Consider the following 26710-nt stretch of genomic DNA (forward strand, 5'->3'; position numbering starts at 1 on the left):
GTGGTTTTTGTCAGTTTTAGTCCTGGTCTGTCTTGTGTTTCTGTGATATCATACTGGAGGAACATTGTGTCATTTCTTAATGCATGCATTACTAAATGACAATAAACGAGGACTGAATGTCCTCATAATCTAATCTAAAAATCCCCAGGATCTGATGACCTCCAGTCTAAGGTTTTGAAAGAGATAGCGATGGGGATAGTTGACATGCTTACTATCATCTTTCAAACTACCATGGAATCTAGAATGGAAGGTTCAATCATCTTGGAGAGGTAAGGGAGATTGAATAAATCCTTCTAAGAGGGTGAGAGAAAACAAGGAATTACAGCCCGGTTAGCCTGGGATCACTAATAGGAAAACCTGTGAAATTCATTGTGAAGGAATTAAGAGCAATGTACTTCGAAAGTAATAATAAGATTGTACAGCTTCACCATGTATTTATTAAATGAAAATAACACTAGTTAAATATTAATTCCTTTGAGCTGAAAACTTGCAGAATAAATGAGAGGGAGATGGTGGATGTGGAGTATTTGATCTTTAAGAAATCTTTCTGTAAGGTACCACAGAAAAGGTTATTCAGAATCAGAATCAGGTTTATTTTTACTGACATATGTTGTGAAATTTGTTGTTTTGTGGCAGCGAGTTCACTGGTGCGGATGGAGGATTGGTCAATAGGCAGAAAACTGAGTAAGAACCAGTGGGCCATTATTGTAATCAATGTCATGTATCAATGCTGGGCCCCGCACATACCAATTTTTCTGATGTGTGGACCAAGTTTAATAAATGCTTTAGCTGATAATGCACGTTTAGGTAGCCCTCCAAGAGGACCACAACCTTATTGTAGGGTTTGGAGATTGTGATCCTCAATAACCTGGAGAGCTATGTTGGTTGGAGTCAGGGCTTTATGCTTTGGCTTTTGGTAGGGTCACCCATGCCAAACAAGTCAAAGAGTAGAGGCCAGACTAAGAGTGGCCCACTGATCTGCCAGGTTTGGGGGTTCAGGTCAGGGATAACAACCCTGACTGGTAAAACAAAATTGTTATGGAAACAGCAATGAAAAATCCTTCTACATCTGAGTGCAACAGTATTCCGGAGTCTCCACCTGAAAATTACATGACTGACAGTAGTGAAAACCGAGCTACTGACACAATGAAGGAAAATACCAGAGAAGGAAGACAACCAGAGATACAGGACCTTCATTGCTCCCCTATAAGCCAGTGGCGTAATGGCAGTTGGGCACCTAGATAGCACAGGAAGATAGAGACAAATTCAATGAATAAACAGATGGATTATAAAATGGAAAAATGCAGAATCATCTACTTAGGAAGTTTTGAAATGGTGAGAGATAGAAAGGTGACAATGTTCAAAGAGACTTTGTATACAAACCATTGAATGTTAACATTCAGCAGACAATTCAAAAGACAAATGATAGATTGATTGCTAGGGGTTTTGAGCAGTAAAATAGCACTGTGGTAAAATATTAGCCACAATCTTGTTGACTGGTGAAGCAGACACAAAAGTTTGAATGGCTCACTCCTGCTTGTGATCTTATGCTTAACTAACAATCCATCAGAAATTATCTCGGTAACTAAACAAGGAGATTGATGTTCTGAAATAGGCTCTATACCAAAAAATGTCCATATTCTATCTGTTTCCTTTCAATTGGTACCGCACAGCACAGTAGTGATCAGGCAGAATGGTAGTGTGGCAGTGAGTGTAACGCCTTACCGCTCTAGCAATCAGTGGTCAGGGTCCAGTTCCTGCCGCTGGCTGTAAGGAGGTACATTTTTTCCGTGACTGCATGAGATTGCTCCAAGTGCTCCGGTTTCCCCCCTCATTCCAAAGGTATGTGTGTTAGGGTTAGTAAGTTGTAGCATGCTATGTTGGTGCTGGAAGTATGGTGACACATGCAGACTGACCCTAGGGTACTGTATATTCAAGCTGTGTTCGTCTTTGATGCAAAGTGACATGTTTCACTGTATGTTTCAATGTACATGCGGCAAATAAAGTTAATGTTTTTAAAAAATGATGGCTAAGTTGAGAAGAGCGCCTAATGGATGATTGACTGGGCGATTGACTGGGCAATTGCCTGTCTTTATAATTGTAGCATTAACGGTTCACGACCCTCTGACACCCACACACTGGCCTCCAAGAACTCCAGTTTCACTGACCAATAACCGTTGTCTGGATAATCACTGGCACCGGTACCCCAAATAACAATGTACAAAAACAGGTAGAAGAGTACAGACTCTGTGAGTGTAGTTTTCAAAGTGGATTGGTCCTGTGTTAGCCTTAGTCTCATACTCGATCAGATCGGGATGACCAAGAAAGTGGAAGCCCCTACCGTGAGCTGCTAAGACTGACCTGCCCCCTTGCTCCACCCACTTCTCAAGAAAACAGAATTTCGACACACAGGAATCACAAACTACTTCCCCATATCCATTCTCTCTTTCTTCTAAGATCATTGAACTGGATCCTCCAAAATTCATTCAAACCTCTCCCAGTCAGGATTCAACTCCAGCAAAACTACCAATGCCCTTATCAAGATTGTCCTAGGTATTTGTTGCAAAGATAATCTTTCTTTAAGCTGTTCACTTTGGAAGGCAGAATAATAAAATAAATTATTTAAATAGAGAAAGACAGCAGTAAGCTGTAGCTCAAAGGGATCTAGGAGCCCTCGTACATAAAACACAGAAAGCTGCATAATTAACGGACAGTAATAAAATGCAGGGTGGTATTTTGAAGGCATTGAAGGGTAAAATTAAAGAGATCTTGCTACAGCTGCACAAGGTATTAATGAGATTATACTTAGAGTAACACACAAATTCTGGCTTTTTACACCTCCCTTTCCAATGATTCTGGCTTCTTTCCTGTCCTTTACAGTCCTTATGAAGCTTCTCAGCCCAAAATTCCATTTATTCCATTTATTCCATTCCATAGAAATGCCTAATCTGCTGATTTCTTGCAGCATCTTATATGTGTTACTATGGTTTTCCAGGATCTGCAGAATACAGAAAGCTATGTTATCATCGGAGGTGATTCAGGGAAGCTTTACTTGAACAATCCTGGTATCGGAGTGATTCCTATGGGGATGGATTGAACATGTTGGGTCTATATTCACTGGGGTTTAGAATATCAAGAGGTGAAATTATAAAGCATGAGATTCTTATGGGATTTGATCCTTCATAAGAAAGGCATGGTGGGACGCCCATTTAAGACTAAGATGAAGAAGAATTTCTTCTTTGAGAGGGTTGGGAATGAGTGATATCCCTATTCAAAGAAAGTCGTGAAAATTAATTCCTTAAGTCTATTCAAAACTAAAATAGATGTTTAAGCAGTTAGGGGGATGCAAGAATTGTGGAGATAAAATGGGAAAGTGAATTTTGAGGAAAGTTGGATCAGCCATGATTCCATTGAATGGCAAATCAGGCTTGTTGTCTGCCTGGGCTCAATTGTTTACTCCTGTTCTTACTTCTTATAATCTCATGATCAAAGTGTGTATAATCTAACATGATTATTGCAGTTTGATCTAGCTTACTTCAACAATCTTTCTGGATAACAAACAGACCATTGAAAGAGCCAGTTAAATGAAAACACACTTTTCCTTCATCTCAGTATTGCAGTATCTTGTCAGGTAATTGCAAAACCAAAGATCCTTATCACATTCCTTGTCCAAAAACAGTGCCTGTTCTACAGCCCAGACTTGCCTGAATGAATTCCCCAAGTGATGCAAAACACAAAATCATTAAAAGTGTTATCAACACCTTTCATACCAGAATAAAAATCATATTTTAATTGCGAAACTCCATGAAGAATTACATAGAATATGATGCATTATCTTTGGGAGTTTCATGATGCATATCTTAGTTGAAGGAATACATCAGGAAGTTAGGGGGCCATGTGACAATACAGAAACCATAGGGAATGTTAATCTATGTGTTGACTGGACAAATCAAACTATTAGTAGTAAAGTGGAGGGAAAGTTCGTGGAATACATATGAAATGGTTCACTAGATCAATATGTTGAGGAAACATTTAGACACCTGGAAGGACTGTTTGGGGCCCAGAATGATGGTGAGGGAGGATCTACAGCTGACTGATTCAAATCTTGCAGTTACGGAGTCACAAAAAAGTCATAAAAGTTATTCGAATCATTGATATAGGTTGATGCATATCACTGTGACATTGATGGTGATAGTTTTAGAATTGGCTAATAGCTGTGAGTGCTGAAGGAGATACTTCTAATAACTCAACACAATTCACTCTAATACCTTCAGCACCCGCTCATTCCCTGCTACCATTCTGCCCCAACCCATGCCACCATCACCCCATCCTTCTTAGTCATTCCACTCACTTCGTGCTAGATTTTTTTCCAGTCCTACTTCATTACTCTCCCGGCACCCTTCATCCTTGCTGCAGCCCCTTGTCATTATCATTTCCAGCAATTAGACACTATCGTATGCTACAGACAAAAGTTCCCAGTGATTATCTTAAATATCAGGGTGGTATTCGTACCCAATGTGCACAGCAACACCTAAATCTCTAATGTAGCTGCAGGCAGCTACACTAATCTTGGTGAATTGCTAAGATGATTTATTATTTTCATATGCACTGAAGTACAGTGAAAATTTTATCTTGCATATCACTCATTCATTATAACAGTACACAAGAGATTCTGCAGATACTGGAAATCCAAAGCAACACACACAAAATGCTGGAGGAACTTAGTAGGTCAGGCAGCATCTATGGAAATGAATAAACAGGGTGCAGAATAAAGTACATTACTTCCAGGGTGCCAGCATCTCAGACGATCCTACAGTAGCTCTCATTAAAAATGATGGAAATCATCAAATATTCTTGTTTTAGCCTGCTGCAGCTGAGAACCATAACTGCATCTGTGATGTATACAGTCAGTGAAGAAGTTCTAATGCAATTGAACGATCTATCACTGCTTAGAACTGACGGAATTAGCCCAGACTGTGGCCAGCACACTGTCCCTATAAGAAGCAGCCAGCAAAAGAAGGTTGATGTACTGGTCTGATGGTGCATTTTTAAAAAACGAGGTTTACGACTCCCAATACCAACTATCTTGCTGGCAAATGTGCAGTCTCTGGTAAATAAAATTGCTGATCTCAGAGCTGGGGTGCTGTATCAGAGGGATGTTAGGAATACATGCATCCTTTGATTGAAGGAATCTTGGTTAACCCCTTCTGTGCTGGATGCAGTGATCCGAATGGATGGGTTCATAATACATCCTCAAGATAGGCCAGTGAAGTCTCTCAAAAACAGAGGTGGAGGTGCATGCCTCATGATCAACTCCCCGTGGTGTACTAATGTGCTGGTGACGTCACCAGACCTGGAGTATCTCACAATTAAGTGTTGGCTATTTTACCTGTTGCGAGAGATTTCAGCGATCTTTTTGGTAGGGGTGTACATTCTAACTCAGGCTAATGTTAAACTGGCTCTAGACGAACTGAATGATGCAATCAGCAGGCATGAAACAGCATATCCTGATACCTTCCACATCATTTTGGGGGATTTTAACTAGAACAGCTTGATAAAGTCACTAAATAGTTATTATCAACAAATCAGCTGTAGTACTGGAGGAGACACACTGGACCACTGTTAAACTAAGTTCAAGTGTGCCTACCATGCTATCCCACACCCACACTTTGGAAAGTCTGATCACCTGGCTGTACTTCTACTTCCTGAGTATAGGCGGAGACTGAAGACTGCAGCACCGGTACTCAGAACCAAGAAGGTATGGACCAAAGAGGGTCAGGTGCACTTACAGGACTGCTCTGAATCAGTGGACTGGACTGTGTTCAGGGAGGCACCTTTGAGCCTGGATGAGTTTGCCACAGTTGTCACCAACTTCATTAAAACCTGTGTGCATGAGTGTGTGCCTACAAAAACTTACTGTGCATGCTCAAACCAAAAGCCGTGGATGAACCAGAAGGTTCACAGTCTGCTGAGGGTTAGGTCTGTGGCACTTAAGTCTAGCAATCCAGGACTGTACAAGAAAATCAGGTATGACTTGTGGAGGATTTTTTCAAGAGCCAAGAAACTATTTCAGGAGAGGTTAGAGGCAACGTCCGATGTATGTCAACTCAGGCAGAGTTTGCAGGACATTACTTCCTGCAAAGCAAAACCCAACATCATGAATGGCAGCAAAGCTTCACTATCAGACGAGGTTAATGCCTTTTATGCTCGCTCTGAAAGGGAGAATAAAACCTCAGCATCGCACGTGATTTGTCTTGGAGGCCAACGCCAGGCTGTCTTTCAAGAGGGTGAACCCTTGCAAGGCAGCAGAGCTTACTGGAGTACCTGGTAAGGCTCTGGAAATCTATACCAACCAGCTGGTGGGAGTATTCTAAGACATTTTCAATCTCTTGCTGCTACAGTCAGAATTTCCCACCTGCCTCAAAAGGGCAACAATTATACCAGTGCCCAAGAAGAGCAGTGTGTGCTGCCTCAATGACTATCACCCAGTAGTGCTCACATCTACGGTGATGAAATGCTTTGAGAGGTTGGTTATGGCTAGAATCAATACCTGTCTTAGGAAGGACCTGGATCCATGCAATTTACCTATCGCCACAATAGTCTACAGCAGAAGCAATCTCAATGGCTTTCCAGGGAGCCTTGTCATCTGGACAATGTAAATATCTAAGTCAGGATGCTGTTTATTGATTATAGCTCAATATTTAACACCATCATTCCTAAAGTGCAGATCGAAAAGCTTCAGAACCTAGGCCTCTGTACCTCCCTCTGCAACTGGATTCTCAGCTTCCTAACCGAAAGACCACAATCTGTGCGGACTGGAAGTAACACTGGCGCTCCACAGGGATGCCTGCTTAGCCCACTGCTCTACTCTCTCTACACCCATGACTGTGTGGTTAGGCATAGCTCAAACAGCATCTATAGATTTGCTGATGATACAACCATTGCTGGCTGAATTTCAGATGGTGAAGAAAGGGCATACAGGAGTGAAATATACCAGTTAGTTGAGTGGTGTCGCAGCAACAACCTTGCTCTCAATATCAGCAAGATCTAAACACAGACCATGAACTTCAGGAAGGAAAAGTGAGGGAATACAAACCAATCCTCATAGAGGGATCAGAAATGGAGAGAGTGAGCAAATTCAAGCTGCTGGGTGTCTATATCTCTGAGGATCTAACTTGATTGCAACATATTGATGTAGCTATAAAGAAGGCAAGACAGCAGCTATATTATTAGGAGTTAGAGGAGATTTGGCTCGTCAACTAAAACACTCGAAAACTTATACAGATATATCGTGGAGAGCATTCTGACTGGCTGCATCGCCATCTGGTATGGGGTGATGGGGGTGGAGGGTCTACTGCTCAACATCGAAATAAGTTGCAGAACCTTGTAAAATTAGTCCGCTCCATCATGGGTATTAGCCTCTACAGTGTCCAGGATATCTTCAAGGAGCGGTGCCTTAGGAAGGCAGCTTCCTTCATTAAGGATCCCCACCACCCAGGACATTCCGTCTTCTCACTGTTACAATCAGGATGGAGGTACAAAAGCCTGAAGGTACACACTCAGTGATTCAGCAACAGCTTCTTCCCCTCAGCCATCTGATTTGTAAATGGACATTGAACCCATGGATACTACCTCACTACTTTTTTATTTGTTGTTTTGCACCATTATTTTAACTTAACTATTTAATATACATATATATTCTCAATGTAACAGTTTTTTCTCCATATTTATTTTGTCATGTATTTCATTGTACTGCTGCCATAAAGTTAACAAGTTTCACAACGTATGCCTGTGATATTAAATCTGATTCTGATTTTGAAGTATTACAGCACGGAGAAAATGCAGTGCAGGTAGACAGTAAGGGTTTCAGCAAGGCAGATTGTGAGGTTAAGAATCCATCCAATTTTACTAAGGGGATCATTCAATAGTCTTATTACAGCAGGATAGTAGCTGTCCATGAGCCTGGTGTATGTGCTTTCAGGCTTTTGTATCTTCTGCCTGGTAAGAGATGGGAGAGATGTCTGATGCAAGTGAGGTCTTTGATTATGCTAGCTGCATTGGCCAGCATAATCATTATTAACTCGAATCAAAAGAGCTGACAAATCAGCACATAGGAGGGAGATTGAAAATCAAGCGGCACTACAAAACCTCTTACTCAATGTCAGCAAAAGCAAGGGCTGATTATCGACTTCAGGAGGAGGAAAGTGGAGATCCATAAGCCAGTTCTCTTCGGAGGATCAGAGGTGGAGAGTGTCACCGACCTTAAATTCCTCAGACCTGTCTTAGGCCCAGCACTTAACTGCAATGACAAACAAAGCGTAGCAGTGCCTCTATTTCATCAGCATGACATCTTCAATTTTGACAGATTTTCATACATATGTGGTGTAAAGTATATTGACTGGCTGCATCACAGTCTGGTATGGAAACACCAATGGCCTTGAACAAAAAATCCCACAAAAAGTAGTGGATATGGCCCAGTCCATCATGGTTAAAACCTTATCTAAAGCATACTTACATGGAGCTTTGTTGCCGGAAGGCAGCGTCCATCATTAGCGCCCCCCCCCCCCACCACCACCACCACCCAGAACTTTACTTTACTTTATTGTCACCAAACAATTGATACTAGAGCGTACAATCATCACAGCAATATTTGATTCTGCGCTTCGCGCTCCCTGGAGTACAAATCGATAGTAAATATTAAAAATTTAAATTATAAATCATAAATAGAAAATAGAAAAGAGAAAGTAAGGTAGTGCAAAAAAATACGAGATGCAGGTCCGGATATTTGGAGGGTACGGCCCAGATCCCAGTCAGGATCGTTCAGCAGTCTTATCACAGTTGGAAAGAAGCTGTTCCCAAATCTGGCCGTACGAGTCTTCAAGCTCCTGAGTCTTCTCCCCGAGGGAAGAGGGATGAAAATTGTGTTGGCTGGGTGGGTCGTGTCCTTGATTATCCTGGCAGCACTGCACCGACAGCGTGTGGTGTAAAGTGAATCCAAGGATGGAAGATTGGTTTGTGTGATGTGCTGGGCTGTGTTCACAATCTTCTGCAGCTTCTTTCGGTCTTGGACAGGACAACTTCCATACCAGGCTGTGATGCACCCTAGCAGAATGCTTTCTACGGTGCACCTATAAAAATTAGTGAGGGTTTTAGGGAACAGGCCAAATTTCTTTAGTTTTCTCAGGAAGTAAAGGTGCTGGTCGGCCTTCTTGGCAGTGGACTCTGCTTGGTTGGACCAAGTCAGGTCATTTGTGATATTGACCCTGAGGAACTTAAAGCTTTTGACCTGTTCCACCTGCACACCACCAATGTAAATTGGGTCATGCGGTCCGCTACTCCTTCTGAAGTCAACAACCAATTCCTTCATCTTGCTGATGTTGAGGGATAGGTTATTGTCTTCGCACCATGCCACCAGGTTCTTAATTTCCTCTCTGTACTCAAATGCATCATTATCCGAGATATGGCCTACAATTGTTGTGTCATCAGCAAACTTATATATTGAGTTTGATGGAAACTTGGCTACACAGTCATAGGTTTACTGTGAGTACAGCAGGGGGCTGAGTACACAGCCTTGTGGGGCACTGGTGCTCAGAGTGATTGTAGAGGAGAGCTTGTCCCCTATTTTTACAGCCTGGGTCCTGTCTGTGAGGAAGTTGAAGATCCAGCTGCAGATCTGAGCGCTAAGGCCCCGGTTCTGGGGCTTAGGAATCAGTTTATTTGGAATGCTGGTATTAAAGGCAAAGCTGTAGTCAATGAAAAAGAGCCTTACATATGCGTCTTTATTCTCCAGGTGTTCTAAGGAGGAATGTAGGGCCAGAGAGATGGCATCTGCCGTTGACCTGTTGCTCTGGTAGGGGAATTGCAAAGCGTCGAGGTTGACCGGTAGGCTGTAGTTGATCTGTGCCATAACCAATCGCTTGAAGCACTTCATAGCAATTGATGTCAGAGCCACAGGTTGATAGTCATTCAGGCATGCTACCTTGCTCTTCTTCGGCACCGGGATTATCGTTGTCTTCTTAAAACACGAGGGGATCTTAGACTGAAGCAAGGAGCAGTTAAAGATGTCAGCAAACACTCCAGCTAGCTCGCTTGCACAGGCCCGGAGAACCTGTCCTGAGACGCCATCTGGGCCTGTCACCTTCCTTGGATTTATCTTCAGGAAGGCCCTTCTAACGTCCTCCTCGGTGACGATGGATCTCGGTGCCACCAGGTCCGGTTCATCCGGAGGGAGCGGGACGCTCCTCTTCTGTTTGAATTTTGCGTAGAATATGTTAAGTTCTTCAGGAAGAGAAGCGCCTCAGTTATTGATATTCCCAGCCTTTTCTTTGCACCCAGTGATCTCATTTAGACCCTGCCATAGTCTACCAGCGTCCCTCTGGTTAGCCTAGGCTTCCAACTTGGCTCGATATTGCCTCTTGGCGCCCTTAATGGCTTTCCGGAGCTCACACCTGGATTCCGTGTAGCGACTGGTATCCCCGGACCTAAAAGCCGCAGCTCTAGCCTTCAAAAGGGACATGCTCTGTTCTTGCTGCTGCCATCAGAAAGAATGTACAGGAGCCTTGGGACTCACACCACCCGGTTCAGGAGCAGTTCAACCATCAGGCTTTTGAACTGAAGGAGATACCTTCATTCAAGTTCTCTTGCCCCATCATGGAAATGCTTCTGCAAACTCAGTAGATTACATGATCGGCACAACATTGTGGGCCGAACGATCTGTAATCTGTTGTAGATTTCTATGTTCTATATACTCACTTCAAGGACTCTTCATCTCATGTTCTCAATATTTATTTATTATTATTTCTTTCTTTTTGTATTTGCACAGTTTGTAGTTTTTTGCACACTCAGGTTGGTGTGGTCTTTCATTGTTTACATTACTGTTATTATTCTAATATGGACTGGTTGAGTATGCCCACAGGAAAATGAATCTCAGGGCTGTATACAGTGACATATATGTACTTTGAACTTTGATTTATCGAGAAGAGTAGACAGAGTCTGCAGAGAAGAGGTTAGCTTCCATGATGTGCTGAGCCAGGACCACAAGAAACTGTAGTGAGTTCTGGTCACGGGCAGAGTTGTTGCCACACCAAGCCATGATGCATCTGGGTAGGATGCTTTATATGGTGCATTATTAAAAATTGGTGACGGGTGACAGGGACATGCTAAGTTTCTGTAGCTTCCCAAGGAAGTAGAGGCATTGGTGGACCTTCTTGGTCATGGCATCAACAGATTAGATCAGGAAAGGTCATTAGTGATGTTCACTCCTAGGAGCATGAAGCTCTCAACTCTCTCAACCTCAGCACTGTTGTTGTAAACAGGAACAAGTGCACTGCCAACCCCTCCCCTTCCTGATGCCAATAATCAGCTCCTTTGTTTTGCTGACATTGAGTGAGAGGTTGGCGTCACTAGACTCTCTATCTCCTTCCTGTGCTCTGATTCATCATTATTTGAGATATAACCCACTACAATGGTATCATCTGTAAACTTGTAGACAGAGTTAGAACAGAATGTGGCCACGCACTTGAGTATACAAGGAGCAGAGCGGGGGTCTGAGGATACAGCCTTGTGGGCCACCAGTGTTAAGGGTAATCGTGGTGGAGGTGCTGCTGCCTATCCATACTGATTACGGTCTGTTGGTCAGAAAGTCAAGGATCCATTTGCAGAGGGAGACATTGACTCCCAGGTCTGGAGTTTGGTGATAAGCTTGCTTGGAACAATAGCAATGAAGGCAGAACTGTAGTCAGTAAATGTTGGGCTACCGTGGGTGTCTTTACTGTCCACATGCTCCAAAGGTAAGTGTAGGGCCAGGGAAATAGTGTCTACCATGGACCTGTTTTCTGCTTTAGACCAAACTTTCCTCTGAAAGCAGGTAAGTAGTAATGACTTCCAGCACAAAATATGAAAAATATGGTAGACTGTAGTATATGGTAGTATTAGTATACTATGATGGTGTACCAAGCTCGGTACTAAAAATTGTGCTGATCAGCTGGCTAGAGTTTTTAAAGACATCCTCTGCCTCTTACTGCTGTAGTCAAAGCTTCCCACCTGCTTCAAAAGGGCAGCAATCATACCCGTGCCCAAGAAAAGCAGGATGAACTGCCTCAATGACTATCACACAGTAACGTTCATATCTACTGTGATGGAGCATTTTGAGAGGTTGCTCATGGCCAAAATCTCTTTCTTGAGCAAGGACCTGGACCCATTGCAATTTGCCTACTGACACAACAGAATACAGAGAATACAATCACATGGGCTCTCCAACTGGTTTTGGAGCACCTAGACAACAGAAAAATGTACATTAGGCTGTTTATAGATTACAGTTCAACACCATCATCCCCTCAGTAGTAATCAGCGAGCTTCAAAACATAAGCCTCTGTACCTCCGCAATGGATCCTTGACTTCCTTACTGGGAGATCGTAGACAGTGTAGATTGGTAATAACATCTCCTGTTTGCTGATAATTAACACAGGTGTGGGCTTAGCCCACTGCTCTATCCTTGTTACAGCCATGGCTGTGTGCTAAGCACAGCTTAATCACCATCTATAAATTTGCCGATGACACCATTGTTGTTGCAGCATTAGGAGTGAGTGGCTGACTGAGTGGCTTAGCAACAACCTACCTCACACTCAACGTCAGCAAGACCAAGGAATTGATTGGGGACTTCAGGAAGGAGAAATCAGGAGAAAACACACCAGTCCTCATTGAGGAGTCAGCAATGGAAAGCACAAGGAGCTTCAACATCTCAGAGGATCTATACTCTGCCCAAAACATTGATGCAATCTCAAAGAAGGACACCAGTGGTTCTACGTCATTAGGAGTTTTAGTATGTCATCAAAGACTCTTGCAAATTTCTACTGACATACAGTGGAGAGGATTCTGACTGGTTGCATCACAGCCTGATATAGAGCTTCTAATGCACCAGATCACAAGCTGCTGCAGAATGTTGTAGACCCAGTCTGTTTCATCACAGAAACAAGCCTCCCTGCCAGAGGACATTTTCAAGAGGAGGGACTTCAAGAAGGAGACATCCATAATTAAAGAACTTCACCAACTCTTCACATTGCCATTGAGGAGGAAGTATATGAGCCTGAATACCGATACTCAACGTTTTAAAAGCAGCTTCTTCCTCTCCACTGTCAGATTTCTGTATGGCCAATGTACCCATGAACACTACCTCGTGAATTGACTTTTGCACTTTTTATTTATTTTGTAACTTCTCATAGATTTTATGTGCTGCTGCAAAACAACAAATTTCACTACATTGGTCAATGCTAATAAACTTGATTCTGAACTTATTTGCTATATGATCGGGATATAATTGGGATGAACTGCCCATTTCCCTTGCAGCATTTAGGATGGCCAGCTGATGGTGCTCTCCACAACAAAATAGTGCAGCACAACCAACTGAATGAGACGGTTCAATCAGAGAATTTTCTCAGTGTTGGATTCCAATAAGAATAAACCTGGGACAGAATGGCACCAAGAAAAGAGTTGCAGAATGCAACAGGATTATCAGTAAAAAGGCTGCATTTGCTGGAGTTCAGAAGAATGAGCGAAACTCACTGAAACCTATCAAATATTGAAAGGCTTAGATAGAGTGGATGTGAAAAGGATGTTTCCTATAGTGGGGTAGTCTAGAAACAGAGGGCACAGCCTCAAAATAGAATGATGTCCTTTAAGTAAAGAGATGAAGAAGAACTTCTTTAGACAGAAGTCTGTGAATCTGTGGAATAAAAACTGAACTTTGGAACCATTCCAAACCTCCTGAATGCACATAAAGCTACACATGCATTCCTAGAGATAAACTAATCAAAATAGGTAGCAAGAACAAGCACACCAGCACTGATATAGTTGAAAACTTCTTTTAATGCATTGGTATTGTCATTGTAGTATTGGTTTTAAGTGATTGCTTGGATATTCAGGAATTCTTTGACAAAAAATTATTTGTCTTCTGTTATCCTGGTACAAGGACCCCACCATCCAGGACATGCTCTCTTCTCACTGCTGCCATCAGGAAAGAGATACAGGAGCCTCAGGACCCATATCACCAGGTTCAGGAACAATGATTAACTTTCAACCGTCAGGCTGAACCAGTATGGATAATTTCACTCACCTCAGTCTGAGCTGATTCCACAGCCTATGGATTCACTTTGCAATTCATGTTCCCAATATTATTTATTTATTGTTATTTACACAGTGTTTTCTTCTGCACATTGATTTTTAATCAGTCTTTGTGTGAAATTTTTCACTGATCTATTGCATTTCTTTTTTCTACTGTGAATGTCTACAAGGAAATGCCTCTCATGGTGACACGTGGTGACATATACATATTTTGATCATAAGATTTACTTTGAACACTGAATCTTGTATGATACAAAGTAACGAAATTCTACTACACAGAAAATTGAAGTAAGGAAAATTCCCAGGGCAAGAGAATTTGAGGAACAGTCATCTGTGTTTCTCAAGCACGCTACAGCATTGAGGCTGCACTGATTTCCACAATAACAGGTACCTTCAAAGAGGCACTGATTCCTCTACCAAGGATTTTTTAATGACCAGAAGGTCAAGGAGTTAATGATCTATAGATATAAAAACCCTTCAGATTGGACACTCCATCTTAGACTGTTGGGAACATCACAAGAAGAGTGTTTTTAGTTTTGGGTAGCTGGGTTCCTATCATGGTAGGAATATGGGTTTGCTGGATTACACAATATTTCACACTGTAGCTTTTTCAGTAACCACACCATGGTTTTTTTCCAATGGCTTGAATTGACTTTAAGTTGCATGATTTAATAAAGTTCAAGGATCCTGATGTGCCTGAGAGTCTGTTGGTTCATCAATATGATAAGGAAAATCATTGTGATATGTTAGCTATTTTTACTGATGGACCAAACAATAATCTAACAGGGAATGTCGATGTGGCTGTTTTTGTGCCTGAATTACAGGTAACAATAAAGTCTTACTAATTAGTCTTACTAATCACTTATCGGTATATACTGCAGAGCTGGTTGCCATCATTTTGGGCTTACAGAGTGTGGAAGAAATCTGTCCTTGCAAAGTTATAATTTGTTGAGATTCTTTTTCGATTTTGACTAGTCTTAAAACAGGTCATTCTAGCGGTAGGTCAGATTTACTGCTGGAAGCTCTTCAGACTTTATTTCATATTCAAAATATTGGTCTTCGTGTCTGCTTCTTATGGGTCTCTGAACATAAAAGTGTTGATTGTTTGGCCAAAAACACCATTAAAAGTTCATCTGTGGATATTGACTTTCCACTTAGCAAATCAGAAGCTAAGGGATTGCTGGGGCTAAGAATTATGGGATTTTGGCAAGACCTTTGGGATATTGGGCACGAGGGGAGACCCCTTTACAGAATACATAAAACTGTTGGGTTGATCAGAGAAGGGGTAAGACAAGAAGGAAAGGAATTATATTGACTTGACTTAGAATTGAGCATACTATATTTAATTATTCCTTACATCTTGTTGGAAAACATCACTCTGGGGTGTGTAGGTGTTGTTATCATTATGAAACAGTTGAATACATTTTTTTACAATGTGAAGCATACGAGTTTGAAAGAAAGCAAATGTAGGCTGTACTACTAGCTTTTGGGGAGTTGACACTTTTGTTTTAAAAACTTTACTAAGTTATCAAAGTAATTTTAATTTAATTCACATTTTTTTCATTATTTACAATCTATAGGGTTCTTTGGGTTAATTTAGTTTTCATCTGATAAAGAACCAGTCGGGGTTTTATTTCCCAACTCTCTACACCACACTCCAGTCCAGTTGGTGGCAGTAATGCACCTTTGAGTTGGACTGTCAATCACCATTAAAACTCAGAAGAAGAAAACACTGTCTTCCTTAAAGGAAAAAAAGCAGTTCTACTGGATGCGAGGCAAAGGCAAAGAACATGTGGTGGATGAAAAGAGTGCAGAAGGATCAGCAGCTCACTGACAACTATCACATGCATGGATGACAACACAAGGAAATCTGCAGATGCTCTATAAAACTGTCAAGCAACACACATAAAAGTTACTGGTGAACGCAGCAGGCCAGGCAGCATCTCTAGGAAGAGGTACAGTCGACATTTTGAGCCAAGACCCTTCGTTAGGACTAACTGAAAGAGCTAGTAAGAGATTTGAAAGTGGGAGGGGGAGGGGGATATCTGAAATGATAGGGGAAGACAGGAGGGGGAGGGATGGAGCCAAGAGCAGGACAGTTGATAGGCAAAAGGGATATGAGGGGATCATGGGACAGGAGGCCTAGGGAGAAAGAAAAGGGGGAGGGGGGAAAATACCCAGAGGATGGGCAAGGGATATAGTGAGAGGGACAGAGGGAGAAAAAGGAGATAGAGAAAAAGAATGTGTGTATATAAATAAAGAAATAACGGATGGGGTACGGGGGGGGGAGGTGGGGCATTAGCGGAAGGTTGAGAAGTCAATGTTCATGTCATCGGGTTGGAGGCTACTCAGATGGAATATAAGGTGTTGTTCCTCCAACCTAAGTGTGGCTTCATCTTTACAGTAGAGGAGGCCAGTCCAACAGTCAAGACCCCCACTTCAGTGCAAGTCGAGAACAGAGATGAATTTACCAAGGACAGAAAGGTAGTCAACAACTGCTTGAAGACTTAGAAGATCCAACTTCTCATTGTGAGCTGGTTTGGGCCCCCTATTGAAGAAAGTATGTGCTGGCTTCGGGGAGGATCCAGAGAAAGTTTACAAGAATGATCCTAGAAATAAATGGATTTATGTATAAAGAGTGTTTTATGGTTCTGGGCCTGTACTCACTGGGGTTTAAAAGAATAAAGGGGGATTTCATTGAAACTTACCAAATGTTGAAAGACCCAGATAGAGTGGACATGGAGAGAATATATTCAATAATGGGAGAAATTAGGACCAGAGGGCACAGCTTTAGAATAGAAGTGCATCCTTTTAGAACAGAGATGAGGAGGAATTTCTTTAGCCAGAGACTGGTGAATCTGTGGAATTCATTGCCACAGATGGCTGTGGAGACCAAGTAATTGGGTATGTTTAAAGCAAAGGTAGATAGGTTCTTGAATAGTAAGGGTATCAAAGGTTAAGGGGAGATGGGAGGAGAATGGGGTTGAGGGGAAATAAATCAACCTTGATCAAATGGAAGAGCAAACCCAATGTGACAAATGGCCTAATTTTGCTCCTATGTCTTATGATCAACCACAGCCTTGCCCTTGGTGTGAACGTCCATGACCATCTCAGTCCAGCACTGGAGACATTCCTGTCTGGCAAGCCCTAGAAAGACCACATCCAACTAGAAGTAAATGAAGCCTTTGTAAAGGTGGCATCCCTGCTGAAGTTCTAAAATTCTCAAGAGAAGAGCTTCTGTCACAAATCTATTATTTCATCATCTATATCCAGGCAGAGAACAACATACCAAGGAGCATTAGAAATGATAAAAATCATAAACTGCTTCCAGAATGGAGACAAATCCAACTGTGGACGTGGCAGAAGACTCTCCTTCCATCTGCGAAAAGATCATTCTTCTCAACAATCTCCTGTCATTGACCAAAGACCCTCTTAAAGTAAATTCTATCTGCCTAGAGGCAAATGAATGTGATCTACCCTACACAGAAACTTTGAGAGAAATGCATGGACCAGCTCTAACTCTTAGACATGGCCTTTACTGACATCCAACTCCATCAGCTGAGATGGACGGTGAAGCACCCTGAAATTCAGCTGCTCAAATAAATGTATCTCCTTGGACAGGCAAAAGGAAATGAAGATGAGAGACATTCTTAGTAACTAAGGAAACCAGACCAATAGTCAGAAAATATATTGTTTCAGAAAAAAATTATCAGGATTTCTGGGTAAAAGCTGGAAGTGCCAAGAGATCAAAACGTGGGTAGAAGTTGTCTGTAGAAATCCAAGCAGTCATGGAATCAACAGGAGAAGATGGTGGCTGCAAATAAAAAGTCTTTGTTTACCTCTTTTTCTTTCAAATGTAGTTCTGCTACAATTAGAGCCTGTGACTTGCAGTTTGTGGGCCATTTTCAGGTCAATTGAGTGATCTGGCGCTTGCTGTCTCCGAGGAGATTTGATGAGGTATTGAGTGAAGTATGCAGCCTGGAGACCATGATTGACTCCATTTCTCTCTGATCAAAGTGGCGAGGAAGACTGAAATCATCGACAACGTGAGCAAAAGGTGAGCAGGTGCACAGTGCTGTCTACCTGAGGGTGACTGGTCTTTCTCGCTCTCTCCCTTGCTGCTGCCAGAGGAAGATGTTACACGCAGACACCTGCCGTGTGTGACAGTCTCCCTTCTTGTCCAGTGCTCCTGAAGGAAGTTCCCTGCATTCAAATGGTCTCTCTCTCTCCCCCACCCTCCCTCTATCCCAATGCTGCTGGAGGATAGTGCCAGAGTCCTAGACCCTGAGGCAGGTTTAATCAATGTGCTTTGTGGATTGGACACTGTAGTTCATGTTAAGTCATCCATCGCAGAAACCAGAAGTTGAGGAATGTAATGCTGTGTTTCTGGTTATACCTTGTTGTTACTATTTTGGCAGTTTTTGATCAGGGCAGACTGGCTCTGCAACCTGAAGTTAACGAACAACACAGCACTAGATGGAACCGAACTGAGCCAATCTGAATATGCCTGGACTGTTTCAAGGATTTGTGGTTTGTTTTACATTCTGTGTTTTTTGCCATTTGCTGGCTTTGTTCTTTTTTTTTGCACGTTGTGGGTTTGACATTTTTCTTTGAATGATTTTGTGGTTTTGTTTCATGGTTGTCTGTGGGAAGATGAATCTCAGGGTTGTATGCTGCATACATACTTTGATAATAAGTGTACTTTGAATCTTTGAAATTAGTAATTTGTGTAACAAGGGTACTATAGTAATTAAATTAGCAATAATAGTGTGGAGTATTTCTTTTTAGACCAATATTTTGCAGAGCCAAATAGACACAGGTTATCCTAGTCTGTTCACATCTTATTAAACATCCTATTCACAGTCAGTCCTGATGAAGGGTCTCAGCCCAAAACGTTGACTACTTATTCCCTCCATAGATGTCCCTCGACGCTGAGTTTCTCTGGCATTTTGAGTGTTTTGCATAGGGTCATGACGATTTTGGTTTCAATGTCTGCAAACCATCAAACTCAAAAGGAGATTTTACGCCCCAATCAATATCGGTATCTAGGGGTACTCTCACTACGGGGGGGGAGGGAAGAGGGCAGAGGGGGGGTTATGCTGTATCAACCTGCTCTTCAGAGACCAGCTTACTTCCTTGTCTAGTCTCTGTGGTGAAGTCCGGCTGGCAAAATCCATCTCTTGAGTGCTGGGTCTCCCCTCCCTACCAACGAGGGGATACTTCCAGCTAACAAAGTAGTTGAAATGCAGATTATTTTATTTTTAATGATACATGCCTAAACTTGAACAGATAGTTCTTAATACACGTGTAACGCCCTGTAATGTTTCACTGCTAGGTAATGGTTTCTCTGTATCAGCAATGTTTGGGTTATGACTAGAGATAACGGGGGCTTTGGAATGTGTGCTAGAGGCATTTTGTTCTTTCTTGTGGGCTTGGGAGCAGGGATTTTATGGTCTATTGTTGGTGAGAAATGAAGAGAGAAGACACAAATGGAATGAGTTGGTAGACTGGCTGATGAGTGGACTTAGAGCGATGGTCTGATGATCGGTGATGCAGGGAGGAGGTCGATGGGGAACGAATGGATGTATCCGTGAGCTCCAACATGTGCATTAGACTTTCATTAAAAGGGGCCCTTTTTCTTTACTAACTCTATAGTCAGATTAAGATTTATCGTTAAATCGCATATGGTGTACTGTCTGATATTTTGCGGTTCGGATTTGTAACCGGGCAGCACATGACACAGCATCCACAGAAACAAGATTTCTCAGTTTGGCTGTGCCAGAGGCTGTCTTCCTCTAGACAATGCATGCGGGCTGAACCTGAGGATTACACACATGTAAAACTGAGAAGTTTTCTGATTTGTAAAAGTTTTCCAAATTTCAAAAGATTTATAAACTACAAAAGATTTCCAAACACAATTCTTACAAACTATAAGAACATACCAGCAATTTGCAGACAAACAAGTCGTCCATCGTAGAAACCAGAAGTTGAGGAATAAATATGAGTTCTTTCCATCATACTATCTTTCTGTTACTCTCTTTGCCATTCTTATCAAGCCCCAATGCTTTCTAACATTTATACTGTTTTGCTTCTAGTTGACATGTGATTTTTTTCCCCCAGATACTTTTGCAGGACAAAGTAATTCACACAGATGGTCTTAACTTCTGGTGACAGAGATCCCAACCACCCAAAATGAAGGCTGTGAGAGCTGACTTCCTGAGTACACAAAATCTCAACTATTGATCGATCATATCTTGACCATTTGATGCAGGCCAATTAACAGAACCCCATTTTCTTATTTTGGGCTGATGCAGATGCGAATGTCTCAGTCATTTTACTTTGCAAACCATATCTCTCGAGCAGCCAGTCTCCTGCTGTGGGCCAGTAGCCTGTGCTCTATAGACAGTGCTGGTGTGTGCAAAGCTGTCTCTTTGACTTCAGACTGATTATTGCTTGCATTTTACACTCAGAACTGAAGACTAGTTCTTGTTTACACCAAGAAGCTGAGCAAGGAATACTTTTGTCACAAACAACTGACCCTTTGCAAACATGATGCTGCTGAGCTAGAAAGTCAAGGTTAAAAACAATTCTCTCTGGCTCTGGAAAGTGAATATCCATCACAAGGTATCCTAGATTAGGTACACTTCAGTGAGAAGGGATTAGTTAACAATCTTGTTACATGGAGTAAAGGTGACCAAATCATGACTAAAATAAAAACAGTATTAGATCCAAGGTTGCCAGAAAACATAGCAAACTTGAGGATTGGCAGAGTTAAGAATTCAGCAAAAAAAATCAGAAAAAATTGACTAAGAACACAAAACAGAGTAGGTGTATAAACATCTCTTCATGAAAGAGCCTGCAGGTTCCACCTGGGATTTATGAGCCACTTCATAGACACCTCATAACAGCAGCTGAAGCAAGTCATCTTCAAAGCAGTCAGACAGCCTGAAAAGAAGAGTTTCTCTGCATTATGTCTGAAATTACTCAAATCTTATATTTAAAATGTTACTTCACGAAGGAATTTTTACTTCACATCAATATGGCAATGAATCAGTGCCTAAATCCTGAGGCAGTGACTCACCTCACACTACAACAAACTACAGGAGGATTTCCTGAAAGAGGATGTCTTACTTAGCTTCACTGAATAACTACTTTGAATTTTGATTCCAGATTTACAACTTTACCCAAAACTAGTAGATACCAATGCTTAAGCAGATATTGCAGGGGATTTGTCAGCATTATACCACTAAAATATTTGTTATTCAAACTTCATAGTTTCTCAACTTTACAGATGGCATTGGTGATTATAATTTGGAGCCCTTTGACTAAGGTACATTTAGATAAATGTGTTACTTGAGTGTCTCTGAAATTACTCAGTAACCCACCCTCGGGAGCATAATTCAAATATCAGGACCATAATAAAAAGTGGCTTGTTTTCCAATTCTGATACTTTTGCCATTTTTCACTATTTAAATATGCTCATAAAATGAACATGATATAATCAGTTTTTAATTCCTCCATGACATACTGGAATTTTTTTTGAAGAAATTAATTACTATTTCTCTAAGCAGATGTGGAGTTTAGCAATTGTGGAACAACCTCTCTATTTAATCTATTCAAAGTACTGAAAAATCCTAGAGACACCACAGCTTTTTGCAACACATACCAACTATTTCTGCAACATCTTAACTTGCATAATTACAAAGATTCACACTCATTTTAATGCTCTCATCACCGAGGGTATATTTCCCTCAAGAAAATTTTAGCAATACACTGTTTGAACTGAGGTCCAATGGCTGCTTTAATACTCTATCATGTCATATTTAATGATTGAGATGAACTATGGCATAATATTGATTATATTAAATCAAAAAAAGTTGATTGCAGAATTACAGCCCACATTATCGACCAAAATATCTGACTTTCCCCAAGTATCAAAAAAATGATACCAATCTGAAAGGTTCTACAATATTTTTAAAAGGTTTTCCCAATTATATTTAAGAAATAATTCTCAAATTTTAGTATGTTGTATGTGTATTGTTTTCTTTTATTTCATTTTCAGGCATTGTGGCATGGTGAGCATTTGTTGTCTTTGTCTAATTGCCTTTGAAAAGGTTATGATGAACAATAACTTAAAAACACTGCAATCCTTCTAGTGAAGTCCCCTCACTGTCCTGTTGTCTGGGGAGTTTTGGGATTTCCACCGAACAATAAAGGACTACTGATGTTTTTCCCGAATAAGAATAGCGTGCATGTTAGAAAGGTACTGCCAAGCAATGGTAATCCCACACTCCTGCTGCTCTTGTCTTTCTTGGTAAAAGACACTTTACAATCTTTTCTTTGTAGCTTGCTGAATTCTACGTACGAATTCCTAACTAAGAGGATATTTAGAGAAACACGTTTGATGGCATTTGCAACCCTGTGCTGGTTAGGCATTTCAGCGTTAATTAAATTCTGAACATTTCCTACCACTGACTGGTAAAGAATCCAAAATCTGATCAAATGATTTTCTCTATTTCTACATTCTGTACCCCTAATCAGTCAAACTTCACACATCCACTGATTAACATTAACTATGGTGTATACAAGAGGTAGTATTATTATACTTAAACAATATAGTGCAGTGTAGGCCCTTCCTGCCTCGAGTCATGCTGCTCCGGCGAACACCAACAAATTCAGATAACCTTAGCCTAATCACAGGACAATTTACAATGACCAATTAACTGATCTGGTACATATTTGGATTGTGGGAGGAAACTGGAGCATCTGGAGAAAACACACACATTCCACTGTTTTATAATCCGGCTACACATTAGTCACTTTTTCAGAAGTTAGTTATGTCACTTAAAACCAGCCTATTTCTAGACTGTTGATTTCATACAAAAATGTAGTTTCACTAACAGCCATCAGCAATGGTCTGGCATCTATGAAGCCATTTTTTTGTATATGACACTAAACATCTTTTAGTGTACTGTCAAAGGTAAGCTTGGCTCATTCAACATCCAATATCTACACTTGTACTTCCAAAAGAAATTAGATAATATTTGTGAATAGAAACAAAGGCCAAATGCCTTTTGAAGACGATTATGTTTGTTCGTCAGCACTTTGTTAAGTTCTGCCAATTCAGCACGTGGCAAGGCATGCAGCCAGGATTTATCTAAATTAAAAGAGGAAACATTGGCAATACTCAGCTATTCAGACACATCCTTGAAGAGAGAAACAAAGTTTATGTTTTGAGTCAACGATCTCATTGACTCAATGAACTGGGAAAAGGAGATAAAAAAATGCCTTAAGATGCAAAGAAAAGGGGTGGATGGAAAGAGCTCTAAGAAATGTTTGTGGTAGGATGAAGGGCTGAACAGAACAACTGACAGAAGAGGTGACAAACAAGGTGAAAGGAAGGTGAAGGGGAATGCAAAACGTAGTCTGAAGGAACTGTAAATAGGTAAAGACAAATCAATGAGGTTACCTGAAAAAATGCAACTGGAAATACTGAAAATGTTTTATGCAAAGGGTGTAATTGATGGATGATTATCTGAAAATGTTGAACTCTGTTTTGAGTCTTGAGGGCTTTAAATTAAACAGAAGATGAAGCACTGTTCCTTCATCTAATGGCAAGTTTCATAGAGCAGTATATGAAGTTAAAGACATCGTGAGAGCAACATGGAAAATTAAATTAATAGTGACAGCATTAAATGTGATTGAGTAGAGTAGGTAGCAGGAAATATTTCCCCATATGGCAGATGTGTTGAATCCCAGTGGCATGGGTTAAGTGTAATGGGTAAAAAGTTTAAATGGAATAGGAGAATGATTTTTTTTCTTCCAGAGCACAATTTGAAAGGCTGGTGGAGGCAGGTATTCCTACAACATTGAAGAATTATTCAGACAAGCACTTGAATTGCCAAGGCATAGAAGACTGTGGACCAAATACTTGCAAGTGGGATTAAATACAGATGTGTACTCAATGGTCAGATGGACAAAATGAGCTGAAGAGCTGTTTCTATGCCAATTAGGATCCCTGGTGTATCCAGCCTTTGCCTGTCCCTTTGACCATCTTGGAACAGTCCTATCACTCACTTCTTTTCCCCAATATATTGATGGAAGTTCACACGCTATCTCCTTGCATTTAACCACAAAAAAAATGCTTCATCAACTTTAGTGTGAATTACTGTGCTCACTTTCATCTGGACCACTTCCAACCCTTCCCTTCCTCACACACTCCATCTCTATTTCAGAGGATAGCTTAGTAACCAATATCTGCTACCAGTCAGGGACATCTGCACTACACTGACTGCACCTCTTCCTACCCTGTGTCCTGTAAGGGTTCCATTCTCCCAGTTTCTGAAATTGTGTTGTATCTGATCTGATGGTATGCCCTTCCACACCAGGGCTTCTGATATCTTTTGATTCCACCCGTGGTCAATGGTGCCCTTAGCACTTTCTATCAGAGAACTCTTTAGATCAAGTCTCAGCTTCAGTAGGGTAAGATGCAGCACACAAAACAGCAAATCCCTCCCTTCCATGAAAGTTTAATGATAACATGGTATTAATCTTAGAGACTGCAATCACTCCAGAATTTTCTGATTTGTGACCTCAGCTACTCAACAGAACTAATGGGGAGCCGTTTTTTTAATTAAGCCATTCGTCTCCCGGCTATCCTTCAGTTTATATCAACAAAGAATTGCTAATGGTTCTGTCAACATTCACCCATTAACACAATCAGCATCACTGTTGGAGATTAGCAGCGGCTCCTGTGCCTCTGAAGCACCTCTATCAACTGCATTCCTCTCGCGTGTGATCACACCACTGGTTAAATTTATGTAATGTGATATCACAAAGAGGAATGTAATAAATGTATCAGAGTGCACGACATGGTAAAATGCTAAAAAAAAATAAATAAAACACAAAAAGCTGGAAAGGCAGTGTCAATTGGATGGAAACAATGTTTCAGGTCAATGAACTTTCATCAGAACAAGGAACGGAGTCATACAGCTATATGACATGGAGACAGGTCTTTTGGCATAGCTTTTCCACGACAAACAAGTTGCCCAACTAAGTTAGCCTCATTTGCCTGCATTTGGCTCATACCCCTCTAAACCTTTACAGTCTACTGCATTCACCAGCAACTTTGATGTGTGTTGCTTGAATTTCCAGCATCTGCAGAATTCCTCGTGTATGTATATTCCCATTTCCCTTATAAAAGTCAGAATTGTACCCTCCTCTAGAACTTCCTCTGTCAGCTCACTCTATATATTAGAAACATAGAAAACCTACAGCACAATACAGGCCCTTCGGCCCACAAAGTTGTGCCGAACATGTCCCTACCTTCGAAATTACTAGGCTTACCCATAGCCCTCTATTTTTCTAAGCTCCATGTACCTATCCAAAAGTCTCTTAAAAGACCCTATCATATCCACCTCCACCACTGTTGCCGGCAGCCCATTCCACGCACTCACCGCTCTGAGTAAAAAACTTACTCCTGACATCTCCTTTGTACCAACTCCCCAGCACCTTAAACCTGTGTCCTCTTGTGGCAACCATTTCAGCCTGGGAAAATGCCTCTGACTATCCACACGATCAATGCCTCTCATCATCTTATATACCTCTATCAGCTCACCTCTCATCCTACGTCGCTCTAAGGAGAAAAGACCGAGTTCACTCAACCTATTCTCATAAGGCATGCTCCCCAATCCAGGCGACATCCTTGTAATCTCCTCTGCATCCTTTTTATGGCTTCCACATCCTTCCTGTAGTGAGATGACCAGAACTAAGCACAGTATTCCAAGTGGGGTCTGACCAGGGTCGCATATAGCTGCAACATTACCTCTCGGCTCCTAAATTCAATTCCACAATTGATGAAGGCCAATACACCATACGACTTCTTAACCACAGAGTCAACCTGCGCAGCTGCTTTGAATGTCCTATGGACTCAGATCCCAAGATCCCGCTGATCCTCCACACTGCCAAGAGTCTTACCATTAATACTATATTCTGCCATCATATTTGACCTACCAAAATGAACCACTTGACACTTATTTGTGTTGAACCCTATCTGCCACTTCGCAACCCAGTTTTGCATCCTATCAATGTCCCGCTGTAAACTCTGACAGCCCTCCACACTATCCACAACACCCCCAACCTTTGTGTCATCAGCAAACTTACTAACCCATCCCTCCACTTCCTCATCGGGTCATTTATAAAAATCACGAAGAGAAAGGGTCCCAGAACAGATCCCTGAGGCACTCCACTGGTGACTGACCTCCAAACAGAATATGACCCGTCTACAACCACTCTTTGCCTTCTGTGGGCAAGCCAGTTCTGGATCCACAAAGCAATGTCCCCTTGGATCCCATGCCTCCTTACTTTCTCAATAAGCCTTGCATGGGATACCTTATCAAATGCCTTGCTGAAATCCATATACATTACATCTACTTCTCTTCCTTCATCAATGTGTTTAGTCACATCCTCAAAAAAATTCACTCAGGCTCATAAGGCATGACCTGCCCTTGACAAAGCCATGCTGACTATTCCTAATCATATTATACCTCTCCAAATGTTCATAAATCCTGCCTCTCAAGATCTTTTCCATCAA

General features: G+C 41.4%; 1 long non-coding RNA gene across 1 annotated transcript; it reads left to right on the plus strand.

The window, feature by feature from the left end:
• The first annotated feature begins 15780 nt into the window (after positions 1 to 15780).
• On the plus strand, positions 15781 to 18909 carry LOC140200814 (uncharacterized). The gene is made up of 3 exons (XR_011886738.1): positions 15781 to 16073; positions 16523 to 16602; positions 17197 to 18909. It is a non-coding gene; the product is annotated as an uncharacterized lncRNA (long non-coding RNA).
• The last annotated feature ends 7801 nt before the right edge of the window (positions 18910 to 26710 follow it).

Source organism: Mobula birostris, chromosome 7 (genome assembly GCF_030028105.1).
Source record: "Mobula birostris isolate sMobBir1 chromosome 7, sMobBir1.hap1, whole genome shotgun sequence".
In the NCBI taxonomy this organism is placed as follows: domain Eukaryota; kingdom Metazoa; phylum Chordata; class Chondrichthyes; order Myliobatiformes; family Myliobatidae; genus Mobula; species Mobula birostris.